Raw genomic sequence first — 10590 nt, forward strand, 5'->3', positions numbered from 1 at the left:
GGGATTCATGGAATATCATTTACAGTAATGGAGTGTTAAGTCAAACTATTAAATTCATACCAATGGAAATACCAGGACGGGTAGGTCAAGGAAGGGTTAAGAAAATAGGCAGTTCTTCATCTTGATAAACAGCATCTCAATGTGCCATGTTTTCAAAACTAAGTATAGATGCCGAAGTTTCCTACTTTTCCTACTTGTTATGTTGCTGAACAAGAAATTGATAGCAGACAGACGCCATATTATCGTCTGGTGGTTAATTTCCCGCCATTTTAATGTCATGACTTGCCGCACTCGATTTTGTGTTCGAAAGCCCATAGCGGACGGAATTCAGCTATTGCGCAACGCTGTGATACTGAATTAACGTTCTCAGGGTCGGCAGTGTCATCATTTGTTAGGGCATATACTAAGCGTCAGCAAGTACATCATATCAGCTAGGGCTTTGGGTTATGGAATCCAATTAGGATACTTATTATCTTTCATCTTTTAAATCCTATGCAAACATTTCACAATTTCGTTCGCATTTTAGGCATTCTATGAACTGCCAATGGCTCGGAATTGCAAGCGGAATGCTAGCTATAGTTGAAAGGTTATGAATGTTGCAGCAAATGCAAATTTTCAAATAATCGAATTCCCTCGATATTTCCTTGGCTTTCTAGGCAGCGTGTCCGTACATCGACTAAAGATGTCTCATGCATGATTTATATTCAATCAATGGTCACGTGTTCAGTAAGGGTACATAGTACATGAAACAAATGATAGCATGGCAAACGTTGAGGAATTGAAAAACCAGCGACAGAACAGTTTGAATGTATTTTCGTTTGGAAAGAATTGAAGAAAAGTGACCAAACAAGCATTTACTGTGGCCAACGGGAAGAACTGTTTAAATTCTTGATACCTTTAGCTTCTAAATCGGCTCGCGATCCAGAAACACGCACCACCTTAATTTTTCACATCAAGTTAAACAGAAAGTCAGAAACTAGTCAGAAAATAAATGATCCGAGTACTACTGAAATCACTATGAAATGAGACATAAAGAGACGGGGTTGTGAACACCCAGTACATCTTGTCATTGGCATACGGAATGTTAACACGCGGGCACTGACACGTGCTGGCGGCAGTATTATACACACAGTGCAAGCTGCGAAAGCTACGGGAATATAAACAACATAATGAAGATATAAACATCACATTTCATGCCCGCGTTCCAGTGTTTCGGCTCAGCTGGACGAGATTTAGAATCGTCCCTCTACAAGATAATTCAAATTCGTGAGCAGCTGCTTCAAGTCACGCAGAAATTCATTATGAGTCTATGAAATCATTTAATCTTGCATGAAATGGACACTATCAGTAATGTATACCATATCACAGATATATTTGACGATTATGTTCCATAACCGCTATCACTAAGGCTTTTAAGCGGTATGTAACTCGGCGATGAAAGCGACATATCCTCCGGTGTTCTTAATCACCCAGACAGAAATTTACACCGGGCAGATCGGAGCTGATGGGTACAGCGGAAATGTACAAAGATAGGAGCGACAAGGATGTCCGTGACCTAGCATACATCTTGTTGATGTGGGAGACTGCTCGTTTACCGGTGAAACTTACTCAGGGTAAAATGTACACATGCTACACGGCACATGGTCTTTTCAACGAATGCATGTTTTGTTTAAGTTTACATTTAACAGAATTTGTTTTGGTCGGATTGTTTTATTTATTCTGTGAGATCAGAGGGCGCGATCTTGAAATCTGACAATAGCTGTCGTCGTTGTCAGAAGAAGATAGGTTGGTTTGTGCACTAGTCTTACATTGCGTCTCTGTGTTTTCCTCTCATAAAGTTACCACTCACTTGAAGAACCTGGGAGATTTACAAACACAAATTTGTCGTGATGTCGTGGTCAAGGTCGCGGATATCCAAAAAGAATGCATCTTTTCCAGGGTCACTCATTCAATGCGATGTGTCCTGAGTCTCAAATCTCTTTGATTAGAAAAGTAACCTTTAATAGCGCCGTCCAGTCGCACAAAACCCAGTCTATTATATCTCTCTCAGTGGCTCGATATTTGGATAACCTCGTTGTTACCAATAAGGGATGGTGGCATCTATACATAGCTAGATGCGGTCACCAGGTTAAACGCTTTTACATTTCAGACAAAAAACCCGGCGCGTAAATTTTATCATATCTACAAACATTTTGACAATTTTTTTGACGTAAATTGAATATTCTGCAGTTTATGTCACAAAGTTCAAATATTTTTACGATTGTTTTCATTTTCCTACACGAGTTAGAATTTTGAAGCAACTTGAGAGATTTCAAAGCTGTTAACTGCCTCTTCAAAGAAAAATCTTCTTCGCTTGAAATTCGAATATTTCATGATTATAGCATCAAGTGTCAACCGTTTCAACAACGTTTTTGAAATATTATTAGGACAATATTTTGTTTTCGTTTTGAGAAGACTATTGAACCGCACCATGAAAGTATTAAAATATAGTTTAAGCACTCCTTTTAGCCTTGCTAATTACCATAATCTGTCGTCCCTGCAGACATCGTGTAAGTATACGAGGCTGAAAGTCGTGGGGCTGCTCGACCTCGCCAGAACCTAGATTATACCTCGGCGCCACGCCGACTTTCAGGAAAAAAAATAAATACAAAAAACATTCAACCTACCGTAGCTGTCGTCTTCTGATCGTTGACTACCAACTCCTGAAAAATAACCAACGTTTGATGTTATTGACGTACCACCATTATGGATGAAGCCGAATATTATAGACAAGGGTGAAGCAAGGTGAAATTCATTACCCTGACGACAGACAAACATATGAAAAGGCAAAGTTGTTGGACACGCTCCGACTGATGATACAATCTGTCTCCGTGGAGTCACAAAACGTTGAAGTCTTCAGGCAATGATAAATGAGGGACGTGTGCTTTCGATGCTGTAGCGCCTTTAACTGAGTGGGGCTTGCGAGCGCCGAAGCTAAACCGAAGGTTTCCGAAGTAGCCGATACTGGTTATCTTGAAACGTGTTGTGTTTCACCGTTATCTCAGACTCTTTCTACAATACTTCTATACGGGCTTTTTATTGAGTTGTCGCAGGCTTATCATTACATGTAACTAGAAAATATTTAAGAACATATTAAATTCAAATTTAAATAATGTCGTCATTCCTAGCAGAGTGAGCAATCACATAAAGGAATCGGTTTAATGATGTTGATGCATTTGTTGGTATCCGTAGTGAACTCCAACGTTACACCCAGACGAATAAAATTACATCACGTTTTTAGCTTCCTCAATATCGTCACGTGACCAAAGCTATCGATGGCAAAACTTAGCACAGCTCCAGGGAGACAGTCTGATCTCAACCTTTCCATGAGCCACAGTACATGTGTACGGCTCAGCCGGTAATTGGCTGTAGGTGGCAGACAGATTAATAAAAGGATAGGCAGACAAAGACAAAGCAAAAGACGAACAGACACACAGTAAGACAATAATGGTATCGACAAACGGACAAATGGTCTGTTTTGCATAGACGCTCTATGACCATGTTTTCACAAATGTACAAATAAGTCAGCTTTAATAGCGCATAAATTCATCCACAAATAATAAAGCATTTTTCGATCGACAAATGAAGGTTCAGAACTGAAGATTACATGATGCAAATATAGACCACATTTTTTACTACCCAGTAAGAATTTTACCAAATCCCTGAATACGAATGCGAGCGACTTTAGTATAAGCTGTACGGCAGCTTTGTGTCTTGAACTAACACCATTTAATTCTTCCACCACAGCCACGTGTTTATTTTTCAACGGTTCCTTGGTGAATGTTATTAGTCTGTTACGCATGGTTTGCTGGACCATCGGAATGTCAATAGCTTTGCAATTGATCATGTTGTTCTAGTCTAACGATCTCTTTGAACTACTTTTTTTTAATTACTCCACCACAGAATGAAGTGAAAGCAATATATAATCTATACAATAACTTGTTGAACGTTTTGATGATATCAATTTTATGATAGGGTGGTACGTTCGACCTAAATTGTGTTTTACATCGAATTCAGACAAGTGGAATTTTGGTTTTCGGATAAATTAGTAAGTAATTCTTCTGTAAAGGCGCAATGAATAAGAAGGAAATCAGGTACATATAGCTTATAGGTACACATGCCTCGATATCTGTCGTATGAACCATATACAGACTACGCCAGACTATTTCCAGTGAACCATATACAGACTAGTTGCCATGACTATTGGTCCCGGCAAACTAAAGGAGCTGGAACTACTTTCTGTGCGTCCAACTCAATAGTGACACTTTATCAAACTGTTATGTGAAAGGCAGTAATATAAATTCTATGTTGGCGTTAAAAAGCATCAAGATAATTGTACCGCTATCGCTTTGACTGTTGCCCTCATGACTGATAATCAACCCCGCTTTCGTTGGTACATTTGCAAACTTCTGGCGAGTCTGAATCCCAAGGTGAGAGAATTAAGCCATCAGTGAAACTGTATGTCTATCGGGACGGAGATAATAAAATATAGCAATGTGTAGCAAAGATTCTGTTGAAAGCAATTGCAAACTTCAACATAAAAACTTTTAAATATTGCACATGATGTTTATGTACAGTAGTCTATAATAAATAAAAGATCTCATATGTACAGTAGTCTAGTGTATGATGCTTATCCTTAACCATAAACTAATAAATAAAAGATCTCATTATTGAGCGCCGTGAGACGCAGTAGTATGCGCAGTATGTGAAAAGGGTGGACGTTTACTGAGATGTGTAGATAAACTTTTGAACTCGTGTAACTTGCGCATTCCATGCGCGCTTAGCATGGCGTTTCGCTCCGCACTGATCTGCAATAATTCCTGAAATCTAGCAAGACTTATCGTGATAAAAGCGGCTTGTACTTTCACCGCAATGGTGTTCGGTTAGTCGACTGTAAAATTCAGCGGAACGGGGATAAACCCTGATGTGGTCACTAAGTTTTGACAAACCTTGGTCAGATCACAGGCGCCTGGAGTATTCAGTGTTGAGTAACGTTATTTCTGTGTATACTACATTGCAAATACAAGCGATTGTGGGTCAGATGATGCGGCCCAACACGACATCATTTTGTATCACCAGCACTCTAACTTTGATGCTGTCACACTCAGTGTGTCCTAAGTATCAATATCCGATATATTGTACATTAGGTTTCTCTAATCTTTGAAAACGGTACTGGAGAAAAGTGACTCTACTGATAATTTGAAGAGAATCTTTGTGAAATGTTATCTTAGCGATGTTGTTTGATCATACGGTCACTACAAGTTGAAATTGCTGTAATATTTATATGTTTGACAATATTCCTTACTCAGCTGTAGAATAAAACGAATGAATGTGACTTGGATGTGCAATGATTTAACTTTTGTAAAATTTGTGACGTTGTTGTGGTAAAATGCTACCCTGGCGCGCTTACGATAACCTGTGCCTTCAAAGAAACAATTATTGTGTGCATGTGGCGACACATAGCGTATCGTCTCTATCTTGGAAGGACAGCTTTCAATAAATTCGATGTTTGTTTCATTGGACATAAAAACAGCGCTCACGAACTGAAATGCAACACTTTTGCCTCCAATGAAGCGCTGAAAAGAAACCCGTCCTCTGCCTTAAAGCGTTTGCTTTTTTAAAAACAGTCGGAACGTGTGAAGTTCTGACCTGAATGGAGTCTATTTCAAGAAGCGTGTCGCATCCCGCATTATGGCATCAATAGATGCTCTGTTCAGAGTTCACAATGCCTAGGAGCATGATGTGAGCGTTAACTTTGTCATGTAGATATTATGACATCATATTCTCAAAATTAACACATAACACAATAACCAAGTAAATATCAATATTGATAAGTTTACGTAAAAACTGCCCTTTGTTCACAATTGAAATAATTTTTCTCATCGTGATTACATAATTTGTGCGATGTTAAGGAATAAACTCTTTATATTTCAATAATATCATTCACATATTTTTTTTCGGTGATGGACCGGCGCCAACATCTGACTCTTTCATTTCCTGAGACTCAAATTCGGACTATTTCATCATTTATCGCTAGTTTGGATAAAATGTCTCCGATTAATTGACCAATTACACTTTTAAGCATTGAACAAATATATGACCCTGAAGTTCTATCCCTTTTTGATCATTTTAGTCAATATTGGGATTCGTTAAGTGTAATCAACCAATCCTTCATTCTTACATTGTGATTAAGATCTAGAGTGTAAATCATCAGCAATTCCGCATACTACTGATGGTTCACTTCATTCAACGCGACTGATTTTTTCATTGCGAATGGAAAGTTCACTGAGCGGCCTACATTGTATTTGTCTTCGGGCAAATGACACTTTTTCAGGCGTGTGACGATGGAAATCTGCCGATGATTCTGTGATCCTAACACTAGGAGTCAGATTATCGAGTTCTAACGCAATGAAACCTTCTAGCTTCCAGCGATGGGGGAAATATTCGAGGCAGTTGTTTCATCAGTTCAAATATCTCTCATATTGATACATAGGCAATGCTCGCAGAGCAGTTAATACATTCACGTGAATGACAGAGTGGTCTAGTCAACGATAAGGAAGAATATTTCAATTGCAAACTTGAAGTGCAATACATTGAAGTTTGATGCATGATCCAATGTGTGTTTTTGTTTTTTACTTAATCCCTCGGGGGTCTGCTCCTAATAGCTTCGTGTATGGTAAATACATGTATGGTGTATATGATATAGATTCCTGGTAACATCTTCTGTGCGAGTATCAAGTTTGATTTGTTTGTTTGTTTGTTTGATTGTTTGTATTTTCCTCCACTTTTCACCTTACAAGTTAGTTGTGTTCGGACACCTATATGTAAACTTCAAGTGAATACTAGAAGATCGCCGTTTCATCTACCGGTCTAGCTGCAACAACTATCTTGCTAAGTACAAAACTCCGTACCACCTATCGAGAAATCATTGAATGCTTTTTCAATTGTGAATTTCCTTTCTTGTTAATTTCATGTTTAACCTACTTCTCGATCTATTACATCGGACTGTGCCAACACTACCTGTATGATTATACACTATACATGTATGTGAGTGTGTATGTGTGCGTGTTTGCTTACCCTTGTATATGTAACTTAACTAGAAACCCGCTATGCCCAAAGTTGATGCATGTTCCTATGAAAGACACTCATAATTAGAAATATTGTAAAGAAAAATCACGGAACTTGAAAGAACATGTGAAGATAAAAGCAACTTATTATCAAGACAACTGTGTAGCAAACTTGTTCTTTATGAAATGTCATCAGTTTAAATTTTGTGTCGCTCTCCTTCAGACATGACCAATACGGTCATAAAATAAGAACACAATTTAAGAGAGGGGTCGGGGGTTCGGGAACAAGGACAGAGTTTTATTTAAGAGAGGAGTTTTGCCGACTGAAATTCAAGTTGTCTTTGATCAGTACATATCCCTAATATCAATACAGGATAGAATTACAACAATATCTTAAAAGCCGCAATTCAGAGTCAATTTTTATACCATATGTCAGAAGGCGATAAGAGAGAATTTGTACGTCACAATAAATTATACCTTACCAACAATGTAACGGAACAGTGCCACATATGTTGTACAACAGTTATTTTATTATATTATCTCGACGGTTCAATTTCATGGCGTTAGCTTTGACAGTAAAACATCAGATGTGTCGACTGCCACCCTCGACGCTCATAAACTTCTCTGAAATGGTTTAAATTAATGTGTCTCTCAAGTTACCTCTTAAGACGATTTTTCATTTTTTTTATGATACGATGGGGGTTTTTGTTCTGTGATACGTGATACGGAGAAAGTGAATAATGTGATTTATTGTCGTGTCATTAATGTAACATTACCGTGACATTGAAGTCGAAGTCCAATACTTTATGACGAAACGTAAGGCAACAATTGATTCAATCCGCAGGAAAACGACGACAGGGTGTTGGACTGTTGAGATGTAACCCCGACCGTACACATTCAAAATAAAATCAGCAAACCTTCTCACACTACACTGAACTCAATGATCAACTTGTCAGATCAAGACGGCTTTCAAATGACAAGAGACAGGGGTAGAGAAGACAGATAGGTAGGCTGAGACAGACATGCTGACAAACATATAGACGGACTGATGCATGGCGGGACATAAGATACATGAATGGGTTAGTTAATAGCAGGCTGTTAAAAGAAGACAGACAGACAGACAGACAGACAGACAGACAGACAGACAGACAGACAGACAGACAGACAGACAGACAGACAGACAGACGTAAGATAGATGAATGGGTAAGTTAATAGCTGGCTGTTAAAAGAAAACAGGAAGACTGACAGACAGACAGACAGACAGACCGACAGGTAGGCAGGTAGACAGGCAGGCAGACAGATACACAGGCAGACAAACAGGCAGACAGACAGAGCGACTGACTTTGTTGATGGATTGATGGATAGGACAGTAATGGGATGGATGGTTGCATCGATATGGATAGACTCCAGATAGCGTAATTATAATAAAACATAATGATCAAGTTTGAGAAATTCTATTACGAAATTGACGAGCGTATTCGTGCTGTTACGTTAAAAACAATCAAATTACAATTGAACAGTTGAAGGATCATAATTACCATATCTGCGACAGTAACAAATGGTATATGTTACAGCTGTAATTTGAACCAAGCGGAGACTTTGACAACACGTTTTCCCCTCTCTTCTCGATCTTCTGAAAATCCAAGCTCCGTCAAGCCTGAAATTGGAAGCCAAAGGCATTTTTAAAAAACACCATCCTAGATTCAAGTTCCCGAACTGTACGCTTCTGTTCAAATCCCATTTCAATCACAGAATTTAATGAAATCAGAATGAACTTGACATTCTCAACTTCAAGTCCCTCAGGCAATTCCGAAATATAATACGGTAATGTCTCGGCCATGACCGCGGCATTATTTCGAGCCCGAATTGACGTACACAATCTGTCTCTGTGGGAGAGGTACATTTAATGTTCTTTCGTGTACAACTTAAAAATAAGCATACCAAGATTGTCGTCTGGTAGATAATGCACGTCATAATTTTTAATTGGATGTAAAATGTAAGAAAATTGTCTAATGTGAAGTAAATTAGAACCCTGGTAAATACAAGGGTGACCGTAGGATGTATGATGACGTATATATTAGCTGGTTGTCATGGCAACGGATCTAAAGTGCGCTTTGATTTATTATCTTTTTGGGTTAGCGAGCTGTGGTTGTTCTTTTTGAAGCAAAGCTTGTAATGTAAGAGTTTTCGAGGAACAGGGTACTTCTGTTAGGTCTTCCATGAGGCTCATAGGGAAGACGGACCTTCTGTGACTCAGGCCGGGAAAAAATTCAGAATTTACCGCCGCTTAAACTTTCACGCCGATGCCGTAAAAATGGGTCTTAAATGCTGCTTTATTCCAATTATCTTGATGTGTACCATGGTTTCTAAATTGTTTTGCGTCAAATAGTGGAAAATAACATTTCGTCTTCGTTTTCTCTTGATAAAAAGCGGCTGGGCTCAAATTATTAATGTCATAAAGGATACGCTAAATTCAGGAAGGGTTTTATCATTTTCTGTACAAAAGTTACGAACACAGTGACTTGTGGGTTCATTCTGTCATAGAAAAATTGCATTGGTATGTAATAAATCATATTGATAGGGTAACTATGGTATAAGGAATTTACTGTGCAAATTTATAGGAATATCTCTCATGCCTATAAAGCTTACGAGTTAATGAAATGAATGAGGTTAAAGAAATATAACCGCTTAAAAGGAAACCGTCGTCGGAACTGCGCCTGTGCGAGTTTCTTGTTTACAAACAATGTATTTTGTGCACGATATCTAGATGCACCTCATCATTAGAGCTGCAACAGTTAAATTTAATATACGATTTAGGCAGACATGTTTTAACTTTCATCAATCACCATCGTACCTTGGATACAGTGTTTACATTGGTCGTATGGGTCCCATACGACCTTTGAGCGTAGTTCCGACGACTCAATCCCTTTAACTCACAGATTCGTACAACCCACGTATACACAAATGTAGTATGGAGAAAGCTGAGAGTAAGATTGCAGCTCAGCTGGGATCCAGTAGATATGCAGAGCATGTCCTGCCAATGTCCTGCGGAAAACGGTTGTTGAACATTGTTTACGAAATCTTGCCGCCGGATGGCGCCCTGCCTCCGAACAGGCTGTATCGAGAACCTTCCGGCGTTTAAAAAGAACAAATAATCGGCTTGTTGCACCTACAGGTATGACTGACGGCAAGTCAACTCCCTACAGACTTGCACCGTGAATGAATCACGGAAAAATGGAATGTATTGTTGAACTATAACAAACAACCCCCGAACGATTCAAATTAATCAAAAAAATTACAATCCGATTACACTGAATTCCTGGTCTTTGCCCACTCGATATCCAAAAAAAGATTGGTGTCGTGGTAAAATTTGCAACACCTCGCTGAACAGATTAAATCACAACTCTTTCACAAGACATGCTTCGGGTAATATATTTCAGCTGATTATCCTATTTCTCCAGGGTCAGATTATATGATCGAGTAA

General features: G+C 38.8%; 1 protein-coding gene across 1 annotated transcript in view; it reads right to left on the reverse strand.

Annotated features, from left to right (window-relative positions):
- LOC139136813 (D(2) dopamine receptor-like) overlaps positions 1–2949 on the reverse strand; it is a 53390-nt gene extending 50441 nt beyond the window's left edge. Inside the window, exons 1-2 of the mRNA XM_070704654.1 lie at positions 2799–2949; positions 2667–2702 (exon numbers count right to left, since the gene is read on the reverse strand). The gene's annotated coding sequence lies outside the window, so the exon portion shown is untranslated. The remainder of the gene's footprint in view (positions 1–2666; positions 2703–2798) is intronic.
- Between the last annotated feature and the right edge of the window lie 7641 nt (positions 2950–10590).

Source organism: Ptychodera flava, chromosome 1 (genome assembly GCF_041260155.1).
Source record: "Ptychodera flava strain L36383 chromosome 1, AS_Pfla_20210202, whole genome shotgun sequence".
Classification (NCBI taxonomy): Eukaryota; Metazoa; Hemichordata; class Enteropneusta; family Ptychoderidae; genus Ptychodera; species Ptychodera flava.